This window comes from Rhinolophus sinicus, chromosome 16, assembly GCF_057876585.1.
Source record: "Rhinolophus sinicus isolate RSI-liver-muscle chromosome 16, RSI-T2T, whole genome shotgun sequence".
In the NCBI taxonomy this organism is placed as follows: Eukaryota; Metazoa; Chordata; class Mammalia; order Chiroptera; family Rhinolophidae; genus Rhinolophus; species Rhinolophus sinicus.
Window position 1 is genome coordinate 15,099,482 of NC_142516.1, and position 27,013 is coordinate 15,126,494.

The window sequence follows — 27,013 nt, forward strand, 5'->3', positions numbered from 1 at the left end:
ATTGTGTGATCAATAAATGGATAAACAATTAAGTCATTTAATCTCTAGGGAGATTTCTTTCCTTTTTAAAAAATTGGACATAATAACATTTGCTCTGCCTTCTTCACATATTTCTTGCTATGATTGAATGAGATAGTAGATGGCAAGTTTGTTATTTAATGTTTCATAATGGTAATAGCTTCTATTTACCAAGCACGCTCTGTGTGCTTGCCACTGGTAAGCTGCTTTACATGTAACACATCTAATTCTATCAAACTGGTAAGAGTGCTTTTGATCCCCTCTGAACCAACTGAGAACTTCAAGTGACTTGTCCAAGATCATAGAGTTAGTCAACAGCAGATTTGAAGCTCAAATCCAAATTTTCATAATGGTAAAGGATATAGACCTGGATATCATTGCAAAAACCTAGGGGTTCAAAAATAGGGAGATCCCCAGCCATGGGACATTTGTCCAAAATAATCAAGGACATATTTTTTATTTTTTTTCTGTCACCTGACCAAAACTGTGACCTTTCTTAGGGAATGTGGAGTTTTAATAGCACAATTACCCCATCTGATTGATCAGAATTGCTGTTTGTTTGTGCATGAAAGATAACTCATTATGACAAATATGCAGTAGAAGGCCATAATATATGCATTTAGTCAATTAAGTCTAATGTATTATTTAAGGTTTGGTGCATGATATTTATCACGAGCAATGGTAATTTATACAGATTATCAGAGTCTAAATTAGGTGCACAGCTTGTGAGGATAGTTCGTTCCTTGGAAGGTACAGCCATGACTTACTGTACTTTGAGCTAGTATATTAGAGGGTCTGGTAACCTACACCCCATGTATACCTTGGCTCATCAACAGCTTTAAAGCAAATGGTCAGAGCCCATTACCATGGCCCTCTTCAACTGCTTGTGAAAGCCACTGCCAATACCTTAGAGAGGTACCACTTACTCAGTGAGGTTTTACTTAAAATCATGCACCCTCTTGAGTGTCAATGTCCCCCCATCAGTCTACCAACCAGAGTTAGTGCTAATTAATAGTTGCTTTCTCGTGAAACCAAACCTACATGCTGTATGCAGGAGACATGGGACTCCCTGTAACAGTCACTCAATAAACAAGCAGTGAATATCTACCCTGCACCAGGCTTTGTACTCAGAGTAGAGAATCCAAAGTTGGATGAGGCAGGGCCCCTGTTTCAGTGAATCAGGGTCATGCAGACGTCTAGGGCACAGATTTTAGCATCCCACCATCAAGAGGTGGAGCCCTGACTCTGTCACTTATCAGCTGTGTGATCACCCTTTAATCCCTAGTTCCCTCATCTTTTTCAGGGGAGAACACCTACTCACAGGGTTGTTGTTTTTATAAAAGCAGCACTATTTTTAACAGTAGATATAAACCTGCCCTCACACCTTTGCAGGACCAGCTTTTGGGCCTGCTGTGTCTTTCCTCCAGATATTCAATCACACCCAATATGACTGGATTTTTTTTCTTTGTTAAGACTTTATTATAGGTTTTCCTGTGGAGGCCGAGTGTTAATATTTCATGTTCCATAGCAATCTACCCTAACCATCTTTATCAGAAATATCTGTTTTCCTGGTTTGTTTTTTTCCTGCTTGTCTCTCCCACCAGGCATGGCTTCTCTGGTCTCAGCTGTTCTCAGCTGCTCAGCTGTTCGCTCTCTTCTGAAACCACCATGCCTTTCATCTCAAAAAGAAATTCCTGAACTTTACAGGGCCCAATGGTGCTAAGGGATCCTGGAAAAATCCTATCTCCGTAGGCTGAGGTCCTTGCCCATTTGCATGAGATGGACTATATTTGATTTGGAAAAAAAGATGGACTTGATAAACTATAAATATCATTGTATGTGAGCTGTTCCATTGTGAAGAGATCATTTCTTTGTAACTAAATGAAGCGGGAAAGAGAATTAGATGGCCTTCAAGCAAGGCAAATGCCCTACCATATTTAAGTTGGGTAAGATCTTGTAAAAGGCTGTCTCTAAGCTGCTGAGGTAGAAGTAACACTGCCTTGAAGCTGTGGACTATTTTTGTTGTCAAGCTGGAGGGCATTTTACCAGAAACAGTTGTTGAGATAAAATATTTAACAAAGTGAAAGAGAACAATATAGGTGACAATCTGAGCCAAACTGTTTTTCCCAAAAGAAAAGTTGAAATAATTGCACTTACCACCCAGTACTCCCCACCAGAACTGCACAATTAACATTTTATTATATTACTGTCATCAGTGGAGTAAGCAAGCCATCAGAAGGAGGGATACGTGATCTCTGCACACCCTTTCACCCGCTTTTTCTCCATTCCTGACAAATTCTGTTCTTCAGCCAAAGGGCACGTCCCCTAATCCCATAAATGCCTGGCAATTCTCCCAACTTTTATTTTTTTCTCTTATCATTGTCTTAGTCTAGAATGATCTCCCTCCCCACCCCTCCATCTCTAAATGCCCAAATCTTACCCACCCTCGAGGCCCAGCTCAAGAACAGTTAACTTTGAGGACTGTTGTTATCCCTATTTAATAGATGAGGCCATAGAGACACAGAGAGTTTAATGGACTTGCCCCATATCAAACAGCTAATACAAGATGGAGCTGGGATTTGAACCTTAGGATGTGACCTTAGAGTCTCATGCCCTTAACGTCTATACTCAATGCCTTTGGTGATTGTCTCCCGGGATCTTCTCCCGTCCATGGAGATTTTCAAACACTTTATGTTCACTTTTCCTAAGACACTGTGCTTCTTCTCCCTTACACTGAAATCATATCCCTCTTCCCTTTCTCCAACTAGATTAGATGAGGGTTGAATCCACACCAGCTTTATCTGTGTACTTGCTTTTAAAACACACACACAATAGGGACTCAATAACTATAAGAGCATAGAAATTGTGGGCCCCAACCAAAGCTGACAATTTTTCTGCAGAGTAGATGTGGTCATTTTAACATCCAAGAGGTCACTCTTGAATAGGGGAAGTCTAGAGAAATATTCTGTGGTTAAACAAAGGATTTCCCCTCTCATTTCTTTCTTCTCTGCAATATTTGGGCCAGAAATGTTGGTTTATAAGCAGACTGATTATGTGTGTGTTGGGGACTTAAAAAACAAACAAACAAAAAGTAGATTTGTTTCCACAGCAGGAAATAAGGAGGGGGAGAGGAAGAAACTGTAAAGAAGCCAATTTGTTTTTTTCCAAACATGAAAAGAAAAGAAAAAAAATAATTTAACCAAGAAATTATCTCCAAACGCCCAGGGAACCCCCTGCCTGTCCAAATAGACAAAACACACAATCATTCTGTGTGTTTTCTTGGGTTTTTAATTTGGTGCTGGCAGTGAAGGGGAGAAGTATTAGGAGTCCAGAAATGCACGTCTGCAAGAGATGAGGCAGAGGAGCCAGCAATTGGAGGGTGTGTGAAGCTATGAAAGGCTGTGTGTGCAAAGATCCAGGGTTGTGAGCAATTTCATTGTACACATGATGTGACAGGGAGAGGAGAACAGCTCTCTTATAACTCCATCAGCTCATGAGTGAAGTGCCTTAGACAGACCTTCCCAACTTTGATAATTAAAAATCACATGGGATGATTACTAGAAACACACATTCCCAGCCCTCATCCCAAGGCCCCTGAGTCAAACTCTCTCCAAGAGGCATCCTGGAATCTTTCAATTCCACAAGTGCTCCCAAAGATCTTTAGGACCAACTGAGGCAGGGAAACATTCCTTGGGTGATGAGAGCTAAATGTCTGTTCTGTGGCAGTTTGGGGTGTAGGAATTAGAATGTCCCCATCCTCAGGGTAAGGTAGCAGAAGGAAACCAGATTAGAAATTAGGAGACTGGAGAGTGACTTAAACTTTCCGGGCTTTGTTGCTTCAGTCTGTGAAGTTTCCTTGCCAGCTTCACACCTTCTCTGCAAGCTCCATACAGTGCTTTCTGAAGCTGACCCCTGGTTTCTGAAAGGTTGTTTGCCAATAGCTATCTCATTATGAGCACCTAACTACAGCACTGAGGCCTTCTCAAAACAATTCTGAGTACAAAAATACTAGTTCTGAGTTGTAGGAAGGGGTTCTGTGGCAGCCAGTTTTCAGGATGGCCTCTGGTGTCTCTATCTACCAGCATTCATGCTTCTGTGTAGCCTGCTTCCCTATTGGATGAGCTAAGATTGTGGAAATAGCAAAGTGTGGCTTCTACTGTGTTTCCCCGAAACTAAGATCTAGCAGGACAATCAGCTCTAATGCATCTTTTGGAGCAAAAGTTAAAATAAGACCCGGTCTTATTTTACTATAATATAAGACCCAGTCTTATATTAATTATTGCTCCAATGGATGCGTTAGAGCTGACTGTCCGGGTAGGTCTTTTTTTGGGGAAACATGGTAAGGCTAGTCATAAGTGACATTGCAGCCTCCATCTTGCTCTCTTGGATTATCAGATTGCTCTCTCTAGAGGAAGGCAGCCACCATATTGTGAGAAAACCCAAGCAGCCCTATGGAGAAATTCATATAGCTGGGAACTGAGGCCTCCTGCCAATAACCATGTGAGGCGCCATCTTGAAATCAGATTTTCCAGCCCTAGTCAAGTCTTCAGGTGACAGCATCCAGGCTAACATCTTGACTACACCCTCTTGAGAGACCCTGAATTAGAATTACCCTAGTAAATGACTTAAAATTCTGATCCACAGAAACTTTGAGTTATTGTTTTGAGCTGCTATATTTAGAAGAAATGTGTTATGCAGCAACGGACAAATATACAGTTCCTCTCTCTCACCTGTGTCTGATAATGGCTTAACGGGGGCCTAGGAATTTATGGTCAACATGGATGCAAGCTTGAGTGATAACCACTAGCATGTATTGAATGCATACTAAATACTTTACATACACCGTTTCATGTCATCTTCTTAAGAGCCAGACATAATTTCCCCCATATTATAGACAAAGAAACTGAGGTTAAGAGAAATCAATATGCTCATAACCTCTGATTTAATATGGGTGAAGTCAGAACTTGGAAAAAAGTTTTGCTTCAAAATAAATTCTTTTTAAAGCTGAGTATTATTTCATTGTATGTATATACCGCATTTTCTCTATCCATGCATCTGCCCGTGGGTATTTAGGGGGTTTCCATAACTTCATCATTGTGAATAATGCTGCAATGAGCATGGGAGTGCAGCTATCTCTTTGAGAACTTGATTTCAATTATTTTGAATAAATATCCAGGAGTGAGAATTGTTGGATCATATGGTAGTTCTATTTTTAATTTTTTGAAGCCTTAAAAATAAAAGGAAAATCTTCAATAAATGGTAAGATGGATGAACCTTGTAGCCATTACACTATGTGAAATAAGCCAGCCACAAGACAAATACTGTATGATTCTAGTTATATGAGGCTTCTAAAATAGTCAACTCCTAGAAGCAGAGAGTGGAAAGGTAGTTGCCAAGGGCTGGCAGAAATGGAAAAGGAAGTATTCAATGCGTATAAAGTTTCAGCCATATAAGAGGAATAAGTTCTAGAGATCTACTGTACCACACTGTGCCTATAGTTAACTGTACTGTATACTTAAAGTGGTGTTAAGAGTGTAGATCTCATGTTAACTGTTCTTACTACAATTACAAAACCAGAATCCTCTACTCTGGATCTGCTCACTGTAGTTTCTAGGCACTTTGTATCCCTCTCAACTCATTTCTGGTTGAGGGTGTTCCGTCTCACTTGACCTTGGTCTGTACATCTGTGGAAAGAGACATGTATTAGGCTGCCCATGATCTGCATGGATAGAGTGGGAGAAATATGGATTCAAATCCATCCTGCCTGAGCCTCAGTAAAATGAGGATAATAATAACTACTTCACAGGGAACTTGAAAGAATTCAGTTTCACAATACATATGCCATCGTTTTGTAACACCAAAGAAAATTAGCATTTTAATCATCATTATTATCTTTATCTATGCCAAACTCATAGAGGTTATTGTATTAAAAGAGTCAATTATTCCAGCCCACCCAGGGTCTCCATAAAGAACCCCAGCTTTAAGGACAATTGATGCATCTTTCTTTCCCAGAACATGGAAGAAACATTAAATAGCTACTTATTGTTTTCCAGCTATAATTGATTATGGGATAAGAGTTGTTTTGTCAACCTTCCATCACAGTCGTTGAATAAAAGGTTAGTAAATAATAATGATAAAAAGAAACAAACATTATCTCTCGAATCCCACCCACACAGCCTCTCCTGCTTGTATCTCTTTGAAAATGGTCTTTTTCTATGACCTGAAACTAATAAGAAAATTTTAAAAAAAACAACGGTCTTTATGAATATCAATTTCTGGAAAACAATGTTTCTTATGTTGTATCATCAATAGTAAAGGAAAAAGCAAATTAAAAAGATGACCTTGGCTCCTCACCCTTGGGACCCTCGCTGGTATAGATGATGGGCTAGAGGGGAGGGAGTGGGAAAGACAGGGGCGAGGAGAGAGAAAAACCCTTGTCCGCAATTTCCAAGCCAGCGGCACATATTTTTCCTTTAAAATTAAAAACACAAATCAATTTCACTCAACCTCTAAAAGCAGAAATGAATGGGGGATTTGACTGGTAATGTTTAGAAATAAATGATTTTTGGAAATTGATTGTGACTTTAAAAATGAAAGGTTATGCTTTTTTTAAATAAAAAAGAATAGCTACAATTTCTACACATGCACCAGCACCTCATTTTATCACCCCCCCCACACACAAAGACATACTCCCATCTCCTGTTCATCGTCCTTATTTTCCTCTTCTGTAGCCTTAAGGCAGGCTTTCTCCTGCACAGCAGTCTTCTGGATTTGGGCTTTATCTAGTCTTCAGTCCTCTCTTCCAACATTGCTTCCCCTTCCACCCCAATAGCACACGCACACCAGTGAGGATTCTCCCAGCATTCTTTTCTGTATTTCTTGGGAGTCCTGCAGATTCTGACCCTAACCCCTCTCTCTAACCCACCAAGTTTCTCTTTGAGATTAAGAGAAAAAGGGTGGAAACTAAGGGCAATGGAAGTTGGGAAGGAGGGAAAGAGGGACGGAGGAAGGAAGGAAGGGAGAGAGAGAGAGAGAGAGAGAGAGAGAGAGAGAGAGGGCTATTAAAATGGGAAAGAGCAAGACAGAGAGAGAGACTGGGGGGTGCAAATTAAGGAGTTAGAGAATAACAGGGCTTAAAAGAATCTAATTTGAAACTCACTATATTCTATAGACTCCAATGAAATAATTTCCCTAAACCTAGGAATCTTCTTGGAATTCATTATCTCTCTCTCTCTCTCTCTCTCATTCTCGCTCTCATTCTAGTTTTCTCTCTCTGACCCATATCCTCTTCCTCTTTCTCTGTCCCATACTCCACTCAAAAAAAAAAAAAAAAGACCTAAGCTATGGCGCCTGCCAGCATCACCACCTTCAGTACTGTCACCTTCACTACACACACATATACACACACACTCAGACTCACACTGTCACATACCATACAATCACTCTCACAATTTTCACTCACAATCTCACACACACAATCATAGAGACAGTCTCACACACAATCATATACATAATCACACTAATCACACTTATTGTCACACACTCACAATCTCACATACACAACCACACACACACACACACACACACACACACACACACACACACACACACATACAATCTCATACTCACTCCCCCCATAGACTTTACAGATGAGCAAAACACTGAGGTGACCTGGGGAAGGCAAGCCCGGATGGAAGTGCTTGGGGACTGGCACCCTCTCCCTCACTGTATATTCCCTAAGGGGCTCTAGCAACACATTTTTTGTCATCACCTCTTATCTTCTTCACCCAAGGTGGCAACAAGCCACACCCCTCAACCACCATAGACACAATCTCCACAGAGGAGAAAAACATTTAAGGACAGTGGGAGATGGGGTATTATACGTCCTCTTTAAAAAAAAAAAAAAAAAAAAGGTATAACTCAAAGGAGCTTCTTTCTTCAGGGGCTGCACCTCAGAAAATATCTAAATAATATCTAGAGATTCCAAACAGGCCAGAGATTTGGATTGATGCTACCTGCCATCCCAGCTTCAAAGGCTACTGTCCTCTCCTTAGAAGCCCATCCAGGAGCTCTAGCCTCTGGTCTGGGGCACCTTTCTTTCCTGGCGTGTTTTTCAAACACACCCTTGGAAAGTACTAAGAGGTTGCTCAACCTTTTGTGGCCTTGCACTGCCATCGTGTGGCCCCAGCTAGCACTGCAACCACTTAAACTGCAAAAACCAGTGACAGCTTAAATGGGTCCAGGATGTGGAGGAAGACCACGGCTCACCTCTAAGAGATTGTAAGTGGGGCACCTTCTTGTTCCCATGAGGAGTGCTGGCATATTCTGTAAAAAATATCTGGGTGCCTTTTACACGTCTTTCCATCCACCAGTGCCTTTTCATGGAATGCCTTGCCACCCCTGCCCCATCTCCTCTAAGTACTGTACGGTAACACAGACTATGGAGATATCAAAATTGTTAAAGAAGTTTGCTTACCTTGGTTGAGTCATCAATTCTAATGGAGACTACAGCCAAGAAATCAAGAGAAGGTTGAGACTCAAAAGAGCAGCAACGGAAGAATTAGGAAAGATCATTAAGAGCAAAGATGTGTCATCAGAGACCAAGGCTAAGGTCATCCACGCCCTCGTATTCCCAACGCCTATGCACGGATCTGAAAGTTGGACAGGGAAGAAGGCTGCTAGGAGAAAATAAAAATACTGATTCCTTTGGAATACAGTGTTGGGGAAAGCTCTACGGATAGCCTGGATACCACAGAGACGAACAAGTGGGTCCAGGAGCAAATTAAACTTGACACACCACTGGAGGCAAAAATTTCAAAATTGCAGCTGCCCTACTATGGACACCTCATGAGAAGGCAGGGTTCCTTGGAAAAGACAATACTGCCAGGGGAAATCGTAGGCAACAGGGAGAGGAAGTCCAAATATGAGATGGATTGACTCCATAAAAGAAGCCACGGGCATGAGTTTGCAGGAGCCGAGCAGGGCAGTGAGGACAGGACATGGTGGACCTCACTCATTCATAGGGTCGCCAGGAGTTGGATCTGACTCAACGACATGTAACACACACACTCAAGAAACTTCTGCAAATGTCCAAACACAACTAACCCCTCTGACCGTCGGGCACATGTTTTGTTTCACTTACTGTGAATGTAGCACTTACCAAAATTCTAAAATGTATGCAAATTCAATGTGTGTGCAGCTCTCACCCCTACCAGGCAGTGAACTGGCAGATGGCAGTGCCCGTGTGTTTTTTTTCACACTTTGCAAATAGTAGGAAATCTTTAAATGCATATTGAAGGAAAGAGAAAATACTGTGAATAAATGACTCAGTACCTCCTGAGTTGCCCTGCATTTCACCTGCTGACTCCATCTTTACACTTTCCAGCAGAGTGCCAGGATGTAGCTAACAAGTCCTAGCCTGGGCTTCCAAACTATGTTTTTGCCTCCATGAGCTATGTGTCCTTGGGCACATCCCAGCTGCATAGAGAGGATTGACTCACACTAATCACGAAGGTCCCATTCAGACAGATGACAGAATAGTTGTCAACAAGCCTAAGACATGACTAGCGGAACTTTTAGTGTACAAAAACAGACAAGATGCACCATAGTTTTAATTTCTCGCCATTTATCTCAAGGCACAGGGCTTGGTTACAAAGATCAGGCACTCAAAAAATATCTGGAAGACTCTATTAAATGGATACAGAACAGACTGCAATAAGAAAGGCAAAATGGCCACCGCATAGATGTGCATGGCTAACATCATAGCACTGCATTCAACGGTTCGCATTTAGATTTTCTATCTGCTGACACACACATGCTGTGACACAGTATGTCCACAGTAGATGACATTAAATGGAAGCTGTGGTGGGCTTTTCAGACAGAGCTTCTTAGAAGGGCAAGTCACATTACCAGATAAATGGGAGGATGGCATTTGAGGATAGCACAGGCAAAGCGTGACATGGCAGACAGGCTCACGGTACAAGTGGTGGTGACATTAGCTGTGGACTCTCAGCGTGACTTTAGAAGACTCTCTCACACTATAATCCCACTGGGTATCACCTGAAAAATCACCTGCTCCTCTGACCAGAAAGCCAAGCAGAATTCTGTGGTTGGTCACATCCTGTGGCCTAGATTGTTACACATAGCCCAGCCCGAGCCCTTATCACAGATGCACGGAAAGCAGGAAAACACATGTCAGTTCAAGGAGACCTCTTCCTATGCCTGGCAGCGGCTTGGGCACATTACATGTGTTTAGTAAGTTACTCAGTACAATGGCCTATTGACACTCTTGCTTCCACAGACACTGTCAGAGATTCTAGTCTAAGCCAGGAACGAGGGTAGGCAGACATCAACTCCCAACGCAACCTCCTGAAGAATCATTGCCCTGGAAGCACCGAGCCAGCAGCTCAGACATTCATGGTCTCAAGTCAGATCGTCACCATGAAGCCCTCAGAGTTAGTCCATGAAAGGCTCAAAGCCTTAATACTAATTGCTGGCTTCTGCGTCCCTTCTGCATATGTTTTCCTGATGAATAGTTATGATTATTTAATTTGGATGGACCAGAAGGAACTGATTTTACTGTGGCCGATGGCCAGGAGCTGAGGATGCTGAGACCAAGCATTTTTCAAAATGTATCTCAAAATAAAAGAGAGTAGCCAGGAGTTTTCCTTCCTTCTTTGCCAACACTGTGTGTGCTTCTTTTCCTAGTGAAATGGAACATGTTATCTCATTTCATTGCCCTGCTGTCTCTTGGGTCAAGCTGCAGTGCAGAGGCTGTGGTAGGAATCCTGGAGTATGACGTTCACAGAGACCTTGGCGATGGATGGATGGACTTGTCTGGGTATGACAAGCATACGGCACTGCTGTCGCCACGCTCCCAGCTTCCCCCTATGGCAGACTTTGCAAATCCATCAAGCCATTTGTGTCTTGAAGCATTTCCTCAACATGCTACTCCACATTCATCAGGGTTGGCACTTAAGGTACAACCGATTTTTTTTACCTTTCAATTACAGTTGACATAAAATATTATATTAGTTTCTGGTGTGCAACATAGGATTAGACTTTTATATAACTTACGAAGTGATCACCCTGATAAGTCTAGTACCCACCTGACACCATATGTAGTTATTACAATATTATTCACTATATTCCCTATGCTACACCGTACATCCCTGTGACTGTTTTTGATTAACTGGCAATTTGTACTGCTTAATCCCGTCACCTTTTTCACCCATCCCTCCAACCCTTCTCCCATCTGATAACCATCAAAATATTCTCGGTATCTATGAGTCTGTTTCTGTTTTATTTGCTCATTTATTTTTATTTTTATTTGTTTAGATTCCACATAGAAGTGAAATCACAGAGTATTTGTCTTCCACTGACTGACTTATTTCACTTAGCATAATTCCCTCTAGGTCTATCCATGTTGTCACACATGACAAGACTTCATTCTTTTTTTATAGCTAATATTCCATTGTACGTAGGTACCACGTCTTCTTTATCCATCTGTCTCTCAGTGGACACTTAAAAAGATGCAACCTATTTTAACTGTTGAACCTGAGATCTTGGGAGGATGACTTCTCAAGTTGCAGTTAGGATCAGAACTAGAACTCATATTTTCTGATACCCAAAACATTTCTCCCCTGTCTCTTTCAGCTGCAAGCTTCCTAAGGATAAGCATTACTTCATTTTTTACCTTAGGATTTTTTTTTAATGATTCAATCAATACATGGGTTGCACTCCTATTTAGCATCTGCCCATCCACAGTGGGATCCAGAACAGAAATCCTCACTCTACCTTAGAAAGTTTCCAATCTACCCAACTCAACACTCTCTACTCCTTGGTGCCTTTTCTTAAGGGGTTGTCAATGCTGAAAACATCTCCTTCACTCCCTCTACCTGAAACTCTGCTCAGATGCCCTGTTATCCACAGGGATTCCAGGTTTGTGTGTTCCTAGCACCATCTTTATCCCCAACGTGCATTAACTTCTGCTTCCTCTGTTCTTACATAACATTTTGTTTTGCATCTTAAACTAGATTTCAGTTCAGTTCATTGTGCTTCCGCCTATCACTTCCCCAGACTGTGACCACAAAACTCTAGAAAACATACCTACATGCGGAATAGAGAGTGCCTAGGATACCACAGATTTCAGACGAATTTTAGTTGGATTACGTCGAGTTCCTAGAATCATCACCGTTAAAGAGAAAAATCACAGAACTTAAAGCTGGAAAGTATCTTCGAGATCATGAGATCCAGGATGGGAAATAAGTTTTATTTTAAAGCTAATCCCAAGTCATTGTTTGTGGTTCCCTGGAGCAGCGTATTTAGTCCAAGTTCAGTAGGAAAGAGGGCTGAGTTGGGTTTGTGATGCTTGCCAGGAGTGACAAAGGAGGAAGGACAAAATGTAGGCCTCTACCACCATCAGGGATCGAGTCCATTCCCTCCTAGTTAACTTTAAAGCCTGCATAGTGTAGGGTATGGTCTGGGATTTAGACTGGAATGTGGAATTTCAATGCTATACCATAAAGTGGTTGTATAGTTTTATTCCAATATTTTATTCTCTTGGAGCTTTAGTATCACTATTTATGAGACGAGCATGGTGGTTTTCTCTCTCCTTACCTTGCCAGATTCTAGTGATGGTTGAGAACATGGTCATGAAAGTATATTACAAACCATGAAAAAAAATGTACAAATGTGTTCCTATGGAACACTGAACTCAGCGATCACCCAATAAGTGGAAATAGAGACTCCAATCATTAAAAAAAGACTTGCTATTACCCAAAACTGGCAGGGCACTTTGCTATGCAAGCATGTTCCTGGTCTGAGTCTATGATTTATCTACCATGTAAGAAATACTCACATCTGGCCATCATATGCCCAATAACCTGGACACTTGTCAGGATCAAAGAGTATCTGGTCCAGAAAATAAGTGTCTTGTCACTGGTTTTACCCCCTGGAAAATACTTAATGTCACCAATTATTAAACTGCGGAATTTCTACCAGATTAAATTTTCCGTATTCTGTCTCTTCCTCTAGTTTCCTTTGCTGTGTCTTAGTTCATGGTTTCCTTACTTCTGTTTTGAGCTTTGGCTGTAATCTTCTGAAGAGACTGCCCTTCCCTGCTAGGATCCCATTGGATCTAGCCTCCACAGAGCCATCAGAGGGATCCTTCAGAAATATAAAACAGCACCCTGTTACTCCTAGTTCAAAGATCTTTAATAACTCTGGTGCCTTCAAATAAGGTCCAGAATCCTTAGAATAGCAAATAATCCTATAACAAAGTGACCTCTGTTTAGTCTTCCGGACTCACCTCCACCCGTTCTGTACTCATTTAATACTGTAAAAAGATCCCTCTCGTCACCTTTCTCTTAATGTCCTGATATTTCGTGACTCGGGGTCTGTTAGCAGTGTCCTCTCGGTCTGCAAGGGCCATCCTTTCCTATCTAATTGGCAAAATCCCATTTATTATTTAGGAGGAAGTAGGAATATCATCTCATCAGGACTCTGTTTTTTATTCCCATAGACTCCTACCTCTGTGCTACTCCCATCTTTTTGTACATGCTTCACCTAGATATTCCACTAAAATGTTGAGTCCTTACAGGGCTCAATGATCAGTAAACAGATTAGATCAGATTGTGCATCCCATTTTTTTGCATTCTGGAAAATTCATTCAGCATATTTTGAATCATCCTACCATAGCATAATCATCCATTCAAATGTTTCTCTCTCTCTTCCCTGTGAGACCATGAGCTTCCTAAGGTGAGACACTCCCATCCTTCTCATCTTGCAGTGCTTACACAGCAGCCGAATCTGCTTATAAATAGTCGTATGCTATTCTCCTGCGCAAAATATTCCAAACTTGCAATAAGATCCAAATTCACACCACAGCATTGGACATCAGGTCTTGTATGCTCTGGCCCTGGTTTGGTCTTCTACCTCATTTGTTCTCACCCTCACCTTCACCCTCACCCTCCCACACTGAGCTTCCTTTTATTCCTCCAAGTAAACATCTTTCTATCTTAGGCCTCCCACTTGCTGCTCTCCTTGGCTCAAAAGCTATGCCCCAAACTTTCACAAAACCCACTATGCTGATCCAACTCTGAATAAGAGGCTATATATGAAAGAAAACGTTAATACAAATAAAATTCACCAAGGGTCCGGAGAGATAGACAGGCCAAAAGAGCATATAATGACAGAGCTAGACTGGAAACTGAGTTTACTTATGAGTTTGGGGTTCCACTTTGGTTTCAGCTTTCTCTGAGCTCAATGTGCCTTAGCTTTCAACTCTCATTTCAAACACCATGTCCTTGGCAAGGTATCAGCTGACCACCATGTCTACACCAGCTCCAGTCTCTTTCCACCTGTTTTATTTTCCGCAGATCACTTACCATTCCCTGAAATTGTCCTGTTTATTGATCTGTTCAATGTATATGCTTATCTCCTTCCACTAGAATTCAAGCACCATGTTTTGTTCATCCCAGGGGGCTAGAAGAGTGTGAACTTGGAAAGCACTCAAAGCTTATGCATTTGTTAAACGAGTAAATGACTTCATCTGGTTGCTTGGTAAGTGTCCGCTGAATTAATTAGTTAATAATTATTTTTTCAGTGGTAGCAACTGACTTTTTAAATCGCAAACCTAAATTATTTTCAGTAAGGTAGGGATACATTTTTCAAGTTGTGGAACACCCCAGAAAGGTTCCTGAGTCTCCCTCAGGTGGGCCTTATCTCTGTTAATTCAGCCCTTTCAGCAGAGAATGAACAGGGCAGATAACTCAATCCAATCACAGTAAAATCTTATTAACAGTTCTGGACATAAATAAATAAACTAACTCTCTTATTGGTTCCTGGGGTCAAACCTGCAGCCAGAAATGAAGCTTTTATATTTTCCAAAGACTTTATTCCATTTCATCTTCTTTTTTTTTTCTGTTTTCACCTATTTTCTCCTACCCTCCTTCCCCCACCCACATATAAACCCAGATAATCTATTTCACTGAGTATTTCATGGTCCAGAAACAGCAGCTCATTACCCAAGGACAGCACAAGCTGGGGAGAATCAGGGCACTAGATGAGGGTAGGTGGAAAAGCAGTCATTTAAGAGTACGCAAATCATTCATCTGGCATGCAACCAGATTTCCTGCCATCTATGATTTCTCTAGTCCAGACTCTATTTAGAGGGAGAAGGCAAAAATGCATTAGTTCTACTTCAAAAGCAGAGAGCAAGGAGACCCAAAAAGATTTCATGACTGGCCCAAGGTCACTCAACCCTCTGTGTGGCCAAGACCAGCTGTGAGACCTAAAAATGTCCCTTCACTCATCAGATCTCCCTAAGGCTGTTCTGGTACCTGGCTACCTGCCTGTAATTTTCCTCGCTCTGAATGGGAAGAGAATAATAGGAAAAAGAAAAAAAAAAAGTTAATAAAAATCAAACCTCCTCAGACCCTGAAGGGAGGGACAGACCAAAAGCGACCGTTTACTAGTGTGTGAGACGATACAGAGTGAGTGAATTTATTAGTTATTGGTTTGCACTTACCTGGATCTTTCTCAGAGCTTCCCAAGTCTCCTTCTGGTTGAATGTTAAAGTTCTAAGTTCTTTCATGGACCTTACTGACCCTGGATGCATGCAAAGGCACAAGAAAACAGCAGTGCGAAGATTGTGAACAGGCGTGTTGTGTAACACGGGACATGTCTCTTAGACTTGGGGGCTGAATATCTTCCCCTATCAAAGTCTAGAGGAGGGTGCCATGGTCCAGGCCAAGCTAATGAGAGATACCCCAGCTCCTTTTATCCTGCACTGTGATTGGCTCAACGATAAGCCATGACCCAATCCCAGCAAATGAGAGCACTCCCTGGGCCTTTTCCAGAATTCTCTACAGAGATATATTCTCCTCTCTGGGATTTCAAGCTGTAAGGACCATGCAGGCTTGGAGCTATGAAGTCAGCATCCCAAGGTCCACAAAAGCTCACTGCACAATGTGGAGATGGGCTTCATCCAGGCTGACAACTTGGGATTCTGAAGGAATGATACAGGCGACTTCCCTGTAAATCTGCAGACCCTTCACCACCCTTTAATCTCAATCAATCTCTCTCTCTCTCTCTCTCTCTCTCTCTCTCTCTCCCCCCCCCCCCCCATACAGCTAGCTCTGTGTCTCCAACTCTTATGAATTCTGGTCTTGCCTTTTGCTCAATCAATCACCACTTTTGGAATCTTCTGGAGCCTGACAATATCTCAGGGGCTTATTAGAACTTCTTAGGACCTGTCATAGTCTGTTGTGACGTCTCATGTCTTATCAGTGAGTCTTTTGGCTTCTTAAGGTCTGTTAGGGTCTGTCACACTTCTAGGTGTCTTTTGGGGCTGCACTTACCTCTGATGTGTCACCAATCTCCATTTTGGACTATAACCCTGTGGTTAATATATCTGTTTCTGCTCTCAGTGCCTGCCTTGGTGTTCCCTCATCCATGAGAGAATCAGTTGCAACTGACTCTCTCCCTCTGTCCTTAAAAGACGAGGCGCTAAGGATTTCAAAGAGTTCATACATTTCTCAGGCCAAGCCTCCAGAATTTAAGGGTAGTTTGAAACGTACAATAGGACAGATTTTCATTACCCATTGGGTTAGGTGCATGTCAATCATTACTTCATGGCCAATGAGCTGTAAAGAAATGTGGAAGCTGGATTTCTAGGACAGAACCTAAAAGTTCAGTTGGGTAGGCAAGAGTTAGTTAGCAGGGGTATTTTTCTCTATGAATTTGGCAAGAGATGTATTAGAACATCACCTCGCCTTGGGTCAGGAAGCCACATTTCACTCAGGGAAACTGAATCCTAGAAGAATTTCAGTGGTGGCAGCATTTAGCGACACCTCCAGGACAGACAGAGATCAGTGTTGGGAGCCAGGCACACACAGATAATCATCAAGTCCTGCCCCAGGACAGGGGTGGGGTAAGGGAGCTTCAGAAGGGAAGGCAGGAAAGGCATGCAAACATTCAGTCAGTCTTTGTTTTAAGGTTCCTCTAGAAAAACAGCAGAGACAAAGATAGACAGTCCCATCTCACGGGGGCACACAGCTGAAGAGGGCGCTCACCATGCTGGGTGAGGAAGCAGGGGACTGAACTGAAGTCCTCAGAAGGGCCAAAGTTGTTTATTACGATGGAGAGCCACTGACAAATTTAAACAGGGAAGTGACTTTGGAAGATGACTCTGGCTGCATTGTAGAAAATCGACAGCAGAGGTCAAGAAGGGAGGCAGGGAGACAATTTAGAAGGCTGTCACCAGGATGGAGACTAAAGATGATCGCCCAAGTGAGGCGATGATGGGTTGTACCTCAGCTCTCAGCTGATGAATTCCTGTAGTTAGTTGTTTCCTGTGTTTGTCTAATGGGTAGTAATGAGAGAGTAATTTTGTATCATCTTATTTCCTAAGGGATGGAAGTGGAGCACCCCTAATAATATCAACAAGAAACTATATTTATTATGTTACTTTACCCTCACAATGACACATAAAATATGTACTTTTATTTTCCCCATTTTAAAGATGCAATACACTAAGTGGGTTTCAATACTTGCCTACTGATATGCAGCTGGGAAATAGCAGTTCTGACACTAAATGACATGCTTTTAATATTGCAAAGGTAATCTCAACACTAAGAAAGCATTTTTTAATTATTATTTTTCGTAAAAATGTTAAAGGATGGTACATATTATTTGATAATATTTTTCTTAGTGTTAAAAAATATATTTTGTATAACAGAATTTCATAAATTTGCCTGATTTTAAAAATCACCCAGGGCACCCAATAAAAATGCATATTTCCTGTCTCCTCTCCTGGAGATTTTGATTCATTAAGTCTAGGGTGGGGTATATGCTTTTATAAATTACCCCAGAGACTCCTATGATCAGACAAGTTTGTCAAACATTCTACGTAAGATGCTTTTTATTGGCTGTATAAGACTTAATTATGCAGATATTTCACAATTTAATTTACAGTTCTCTGCTGGTAGATTGTGGGTTTTAATGACATTTTAATACTAAAACAAAACTGTGATGATCAGACAAGTGCATATCTCCAATTATTTCCTTAGAGAACCATGGCATTTAAACTCATCTCCCCAGCTCTATGATTAAGTTTCATTATGCATGGGAAACTAGCCCGAGAGCTTCTCTATTGCCGCTAATTCTGAGAACGTGGTCATTCAGGGATTAGATACCGACTACAGATCAGGGAAAAGGAGGCACATAAAACATAGATGTATACATTTAATTGTCTTCTTCTTAACCTATATAAATTCTTTGCCAATTTATATACATAAACACCCATTAACATTATGTTAGGTGCGTTCCTATAGATCTTATTTGCTCATCTCTGCATCCCCACAAGAGAATATTACCCTTATTTCACAGATGAATAAAATTGAATTTCAAAATGGTAAACCTCCCTATGGCATATCATGCGTCAGTACTAAGTATGCAACTATTTTACGTCATTTAACCTTAAAGACAAATATATCATTAGGTGCTTATTATTATTATAGCAAAGATAGAGTCACAACTCTTATCTTTTTGGTTTTTTGCTTCAGATGAGGAAATAGGAGCTGAGAGTGGCTGAAGATGTTGCTTACAGGCACAGAACTAGTAAGAGGCAGTTCTCATATTAGAACCCAGGTGTATAGTTCATTTATAGACCGTTTCTGTTTTCCAGCACATTCAATTCAGCTATCATCAAACTTTCATTTTTAGATTAAAAAAAGAAATATTCCCCACACCTTCCCTAAAGCTCCTATAAAATATTCAACTTAAAAAAAGTCAAGGCTCCATCAGTACACTTGTATTTCTGGAAAATGAGCGAGGGTGAGCCCCTATTACTTGAGTCTGGGATTAAGATGAGGAATCGTTTTCAGTCCGTTTGGCAGGAAGAAACTTTAGTCCAGAGAAGAAAGAGTGCTGCAATCGGGCTTCAGTTTGATTTCAGCTTCCTGTGGAGAACTGAGGGCGTGGAGGCTGAAAGGAAGAAGAGGTGAACAGGTGGTTAGGGAATGTATGAATGTCGCCTTAATTTTAGGAAGGAAATCAATCAGATTACCTCTGTTCCTCCTCTGCTATTCTCAATGGAACAGTCCAGAGAGAGCAGGGGGAGAGGGCAGACTTGGCACCACATGGATACAGATTTGAGTCTCTACTTCATGCCTGAGTGAGTTTGAGCTGGTCATGCCATCTCTCTGAGCCTCAGTTTCTTCTGCTGCAAAGACAAAATTGAATCAGAGGATGATTGTGGTTGTTCACTATGATGATGTGATTAAACGGCCAGGCACATTTGGGTTCAGAAGGTGCCCTTTTTAGATTGACCGTTGCCTTCCCCAAAGCTCCTTCCTCAGAGGGCATCTGCCTTGGCTCTCCCAGGAGACTGCTTTCATCAGGGTGGCACACGGGATGGTTTCTGAGGGAGGGTTCAGTACGCAGAAGCAACTGTCACCAATCCTAGAACAAGAAGACCCCTCAATCTTCAGCTTTTATTTTACAGACAGTACTGAAAAAAAAAATCTGAGCTTGTAACAGGGAGACCAATTTCAGTGTTAAGATTTCAACGCTGATATTGACTAAAGAAAGTGGGTAAGTCACTTTGGGTACAGATGGTATGGTTCTTAAATGGAGAACATGACAATATCACCTTTCTAGCAGGATTATGATGAACATCACAGAAAATACTGGGATGCAGGTGCAGTGTTAACATGTCTTGTCTCTCATTCTGTCCCAGCCATCGTGCAGTTTGATTCGACATCATGTATCTCTAGACCATTATCGAACCATCACAAATAAGAGGCTTGCGACCTATGGTTAAAATCTCTTCTAGCTCTGACAGCCTGTGATTCTGTGACTTGACTAAAGTCCCACCAAGGTAGAATCTACTTTGTCACACTCCTAGCCTGGGTAGTTCTACTATATACGGTCATCTCAGCTCAGAGATTTGTGCCTTGTGGCTTTTTGGAAAGTCTTGTTCCAGGAAAGAATTGCTTTGCATGGTATTTCCAAATCGCAACCTTTCTAGACCCCTGGAATACCCTCATCTCATCTGTGTCCCAGGGGATTCACCTACCTGCCCCCTCGGTGGTGTTCTTTTGCTGTGAAGTTTATCAAGTGCTAATTTACACTATAGGCTAGATTTTCCTTGAGGGAAAGTCTATAAGAGGACGTAAATTAAAAATTCCTAGGTCTACCATTCAGTCAAAGAGAAGACAAGGGTGACGTCACTGGTACAGAAAGTAGTTCAAGGCCCAGAACCCAGACATTCAGTATGGGTGACATAGATCAGTGAAGAGCAGAATTATTGCCTAAATTAAGTTATTCTTGGGAATTGATATAGTTTGGACTATAGAACCACACAGTTCCAGATTCCTTTGACGTAGAATATATCAAACTTTATAGAGGATGTGAAAATCAGTGAACCCTGGGTACATTTCTATGAGATACTATAAGGGAGATGAAAGTTAGTTGCATCCTTTTCTCAGATGCATCATTTTCTCTATGCACAGAGGCATCAGGGGAACTGAGGTTGAAGCAAGCTTGAATGAAATCTGCATTGTCACTTTCTCTCATCTTCAGTTCCTGCTGGAGTTTCGGGCTAGTTCACTGAAGTGTCTTTATCTTCTGTACTCAAGTTTCTGAACACCTAATCTGTAGTGACTGTGTATTGTTTTTGCTGCCAGGATCTAGTCACCTGGATCCAGCTATGCCTGAAATCCTAATCCATATTTTTTCCCCCTAAACTCATGAGCTATTATCAGTTGTTCCACCTGCCCCACCCACCCAGGGCAGTTTGAGTTATATTCCTTCCGCTTGCAATGGGAAGTACCTCTGCCCAATTAAAAAATTATCTGCCTAATTAAATATATATATATATATATATATATATATATATATATATATATATATATATATATATATATTGGTTCTTTCTATCTCATAGGTCTTATATAGATGTAAGTTAATAGATTTTGATCATTAACTGCAGGTCCAGTTCCAGGTACTATGCTAAGAAATGAGAACGGTGGTAAATAAGACAAGGTCCTTACCTAGAGTAACTCATTTTAGTCCAGTACATAAATATCTACAGAAACAATTACAGCATAGCCTGTCTGACCATAGTTATAATAAATTCATAAGAGGAAATGAATTAGTTTCCCTAGAGAATTTAAGAAAGGCTTTACAGAAGAGCAGACATTTGAACTGGACATAGAAGGTTAATTAGAAGTTTTTCAAGTAGAGCAATGGCTCTCAATCATAGGTAATTTTATCCCCCAGGGGACATTTTTGTTTGCCATGTCTTGATGTTAGCAGGGATGCTGCAAAATATCCTAAAACAAAGAATATATCCTAAAAATAACAACAAAAACAAAAGAAACAAAAATATCCTGAAACAACTCCCACAACAAAGAATTATCTCTGGCTGCAAAGCCATCAGTCATGAAGTTGAGATATTCTGAAGTAGCGGTATTAAAAAAGAAAAAAGAAAGAAGGAAGGAAGGAAGGAAGGAAGGAAGGAAGGAAGGAAGGAAGGAAGGAAGGAAGGAAGGAAAGAGAGACAAAGAGAGAGAGAGAGAGAGAGAGAGAGAGAGAGAGAGAGAGAGAGAGAGAGAGAGAGTCCAGAACAAGATGAACATAAAGCCAGGGGTCTTGATTAGTTCAGAGTGATGAAAATGTCTTGATGCAGGAGAACTAAGTTGAAGGCAAATGAAAATTGATCTATGACAGTAAGGGCTTTGGACATTATCCCATAATTATAGGAAGCTTTTAAAGTTCTTTTAAGCTTGTAATTAGAAAAAAAAAGTCTCCTACGTTTGACATCTTAGAAGTGGAACAGTTCTACAAGATGACCAGTTCCTTAATTGTGACTTTGATTATCTGCGGCTATTGAGGGTTAATAAAGATTCCCCTAATAGGAGACAATCTTAGAGAACTGTGAGGCTAGAACAATCAGTGGGTTATTAACGCCACAGCCGAAATGTACCAAAACGATGCCAGTGCCATGGATGATCAAGGAAACCATTGAGTTTGGCTTCTTTCTAAAAATGTTTATTGGATTCTGAGCCAAGCAGGAGCCCTGCCTGCAAACAGCCTTTTCCATCTCCCCTGTGTCACTTACTCCCCCTCTTTGGACATTCTGCCAATTCATCTTGAAATAATTAAATATTTTTATAATGAATCAGATGCTCGTGACAGGAGCCAGATTGACGAGTCTGGAGGAGGAAGCTTGAAGTGCTCACGTCCCTCACACTGAGATGACAAGAAGAGTTATGTGTGCTGAAAGATTGATCGTCAAGCTGTCCGTAGGCACCTCTTTGGCCTCCAGAAAGCGGTGTAAAATTAGACACAATCTGGAAGCTTTTTAGAGCCAAAAAGGAGTGTGTCATTCTTGTCGATGTTCTTTCCTCCTTGGTGGAAGGAATTTCAGCTTGTGTTCAAGAAACTCCTACAGTCATACTCAAAAGATTGCCTTTGGCAACCCCCTGCCCTCTTCTCGGCCATCTCCCAAGTTTTAGAGTCACTGAATTTTAGAGTTAAAAGAGATTCCAAAGACCACATAACTTACGTGTTTCGTTTTACAGATGAGGAAAGTGAAAGCCAGAATCAGATTCATGATTTATCCAGCGCTGCACAAGCTATCGTAGAATAAACTAGAGACAACTTCCATGTTTTTGGGTTGCTTTTTTTTTTTCCTTTCGAGGGCTATCCTACTCCACTTACTTTTTTCCAGCTTTATTGATATATAATTGACATAACATTGTATAAGTTTAAAGTGTGCAATGTGATGACTTAATACATACACATATTACAAAATAACAACCACATCAAGGTTAGTTAACTCACCCATCACCTCACCGAATTACCACTTTTTGTTGTGGTGGTGATGGTGAGAACATTTGAGATCTACTCTCTTAGCAACTTTCAAGTATATAATACAGTGTTGTTAAGAAGAGTCACCATGCTGTATATTAAATCCTCAGAAGTTATTCATCCTATAACTGGAAATTTGTACCTTTTGACCAACACCTTCTCATTTTCCCTACCCCTCAACCCTTGGCAACCATCATTCTACTCTGTTTCTATGAGTTTGTTTTTCTTCTCTTTTTCTTTTTTTTTTTAGATTCCACATATAAGTGAAATCATTCAGGTTTTTTTTTTTCTGTATGACTCATTTCACTTAGCATAATGCCCTTAAGTTTCATTCATGTTGTTGCAAATGGTAGGAATGGCTTCTTTTTCATGGCTGAGTAATATTCCATTGTATATACGGAACTATTCATTCATTCATCGTTTCTCTATTCCTCTATCCCTCAGTTGACATGTAGGTTGTTTCCTGTCTTGGCTATTATGAATAATATTGCAATGAACATGGGGGTACAGATATGTCTTTGAGATAGTGATTTCATTTCCTTGGGATTTGTACACAGATTCGTTTCTTCTTAAGTGTATATCCTCTTAGGCAACCTGATTTCCCCTCCCACCCTATCACCCCGCTGCCCACAACTATGAATGAGAGTAAAACTATCATTAGGAAATTCCTGATCTGAGCTTAACATCATGGTAGTCTCTTCACACATATAAACCCTGATTCTGTAACAATCTTGGGAAATAAGAATTACTATAATTATCCTACAGAGGAGATGAGGAAACTGAGTCTCACCGAGCTTGAGATACCCAAAGAGCACACGACTAATAAATAGTAATTCAAAGTTCACAGTCAATACTTGTAGAATTGTGTTATGCCATGTAGGCGACCCAGGTCTGCTTCAAAAATGCTTCCTCTATTTGTTCCAGCCATGATAACTTCCATGTCCAAGTGGAGCTTTTCAAGCAGGTATCAAAGAATCAAGCTGACTGATAAATTGCACTTTTTTTAAAGGGAGGAGATTTTTTTCCCATTCCTGATGTTTCCTTCCATGTGAAGGAAGCGCCATTTGCATTTTGTAGGTGTCCTTTCCCCTCTAGTTTTTTGAGTGTTCTTACCACAAAAGGGTGTTTACTTTTGTCACTTTTTCCCTGTATTTATTGAGATGATCGTGTCAGTTTTTCCCCTTTTATTCTAATAACATATGTATTAAATTGATTGATTTTCATACGTGGAACTGACCTTGCCCTCTTGGGATTCATTACAGTGCATAAGCCTCCTTAAATACTGCTGATTTGGCTGCTAGTATTTTGTTGAAGATTTTTGTTTCTATATTTATAGGGGATACTGGCCTCTCCCTTTCTTGTTTGTGATGTCTTTGTCTGGCCTTGGTTTCACAGCTACTGGTCTCCTGGAATACACATTTCCTCTTCTGTGTTTTGGAAGAGTTTGAGAAGCTTTGGGGTTAATCCCCATACAAGAGGAATTGGAGTGACCCACCTGCTGAGTTTGGAAAGAAGAACTGGATATAAGCAGCCTTCCTTTCTCTCTCTTGCGCTTGTGAGCAAACTGCTTTCAGGTGGGACGTGCACGTCTTCTCAGCTTTTCATGGCCCAACTTTCAATGAGGAAACCTGTCGCTGGATGAATAAGTCTGCCTCAGCCTGGATTCAGTGTTAGAACAAGTACTTCCTTGTAGCACAAATCATCCTTTTAATATCAACTTTTGTCTATAACAAAGTTAATATTTTTAAGTCTGTTCACCTTAAATCCAAAGCCTGGTCTGGGAAGAAAGATTTTATAAATCGCCAGGTCCTCTTGGACTTGAAGAACACTGAAAACAGAAACTTATGATTATGTCTCCTTGGAAGTGGAGTACACATAGTCAGAGGTGCCTAAAACTTACTGCAGACATTAACAGAAAGAATATTGGATTTGGGAATTTCAATACTTGAATCAAGATTAAAAATAAAATATGCCACATAGTGTTTTGTGTATGTTAATATAAATGTTTTTAACTTTTTCTCTCTCTCCCCCACGTCCCCCCACTGCCACACCCGGGCTAGCTGCGTAAAATTAGGTAAAGCCTCCATTTCCATCTCTGGTAAATGAGAATCAAAATATATACTTTTTAAACCCCAAGTTTCCTTTACAGCCAGCGCTGGCCCCTGCTCTTGTCGGCTGTGGGGACAGAGCCAGGAGGGCAGTTTCCAGGCTCTTGGCCTCACCTAGAAAGTTGCTGGCTCAGGTAGTAAATGGCCATCAACTGTGATTACATGGCCATCAGCTGTGGCTAGTTGGCCGTCAGCTGTAACCATTGGCCACTAATGTAACTGCTGTGGCTACGCTAGCAGAAAATGGGGGGCTAGCAAGAAGATGGTGGCTGAGCTAGCAAGCAGCAGAGTGTGGATTGCAGATTGCAGAGAAGCGGATTGCTAGCAAGTGAGATTGTTTGGCAGAGACAAGTGGATGGAGGGCTGTGGATGGTGTGGCTCCTGCCTCCTGTGCCTCCAGCCCAGCCGCCAGCGAGACTATAGTGGTGTGACTCCCCTACCTATGGCTCCGTGGGTGTTCCTTTTTGGCCTCACCATGTCCTGCGTTCTTATGTGGGGAGCAGGACCAGAGACCCCACAGGCCGCCCCGCACGACACGGGCTCACAGGGAGATGGTGCAGGTGTCTTCCCAACTCCAGTTTTAGTTGGTAGGTTGAAGTCTGCGGTGGTGGGAGTAATTTTCCCAGGACATGGGGAAATGTCACAGAAGGGCTTTTTCCGCCTGGAGAAGCAGTTGCTAAACGCTTACCAGCACACCTAATCCAATCTTGTTCCCCACTAGTCTATCCAGTAGTCCCCTCTTATCTACCGTTTCACTTTCCAAAGTTCCAGTTACCCGCGGTCAACTGTGGTTTGAAACCGTTAAGTGGAAAATTCTGGAAATGAACAATTCAGAAGTTTTAAATTGCATGTCGTTCTGAGGAACGCAATGAAATCTCGCGTGACCTGGGGCGAGAATCATCCCTTGACCCAGCATCTCCACGTTCTCTCCGCTCGCACCTGTCAGTCACTTCGTAGCCATCTTGGCTCTCAGACCGAGGGCCTTGGTACCGCAGTGTTTGTGTTCCAATCACCCGTATGTTACTTCATAATGGCCCCAAAGTGCGGGAGCAGTGATGCTGGCAATTCGGAGATGCCAAAGAGAAGCCGTAAAGTGCCTCCTTTAAGTGAAAAGGTGAACATTCTCGACTTAACGAGGGAAGAAATAAAGCCGTATGCTGAGGTAAGATGTACGGTAAGAACAAATCCATCCATGAAATTGTGGAGAAGGAAAAAGAAATTTGTGCTAGTTTTGCTGCCGCCCCTCAGATTGCAAATGTTATGGCCACAATGTGTGATAAGTGCTTAATTAAGATAGAAAAGGCATTGCGTTTGTGGGTGGAAGGCAGGTCCAACAAGGTATGCAGCAGGTGCTGAAATAACATCGTTTCACTCAACATCATTTTGTTATAATATTGATGGGAAGCGGGGGAATCAATTCCAGGCCAAGGCCACGGTCTCTGGAGTGTGGAGTGTGCAGGTTCCCCATGTCTGTGTGGGTTTGCTCCAGTGACCCCGGCTTCCCGCCACATCCCAAAGATGCTCGTGTGAGGTGAACCTCCATGGCTCAGGTGGCGCAGTCTGTGTGTGAGGGGACCCTGCGATGGGAGGGCGCCCGGTGCAGTGAGGGCTCCTGCCTGGTGCCCTGAGCTGTCTGGAGAGACTCCAGAGTCTGTACTGGAATATGTGATTTGTAAACTAATTATCTCACTTGTTTTTATTCATCTTTCTTAAATGTCTGTATGGCTCACATTTATTTCAATGTTTAATATTAGACGTGTTTGGGGTCTTTACTTATTAATAGAAGTATAGTGATGTTTCTGTGACCAGAAATATGCCTTAGCAACTTACCTCTTGTTTATATTAATTAGCCTGTGATAAAACTGGTTTCATGATGCTTTGTTTTGCTTCAAGTTGCGGTTTCCAAGAAGCTATTGACAATGATATGAAAGTGGGGACTTACTGTATATACATGTAAATATAGGGTTTAGTATTATCTGTGGTTTCTGGCATCCACTGGGGGTCTTGGC

At 41.5% G+C, this 27,013-nt stretch overlaps 1 long non-coding RNA gene across 2 annotated transcripts in view; it reads left to right on the top strand.

The window, feature by feature from the left end:
* LOC109447154 (uncharacterized) overlaps nt 1–24,852 on the top strand; it is a 240,793-nt gene extending 215,941 nt beyond the window's left edge. For both annotated transcript variants that reach the window (XR_016019289.1, XR_016019290.1), the window contains one exon: nt 24,292–24,852. This is a non-coding gene — a long non-coding RNA (uncharacterized LOC109447154). The remainder of the gene's footprint in view (nt 1–24,291) is intronic.
* The last annotated feature ends 2,161 nt before the right edge of the window (nt 24,853–27,013 follow it).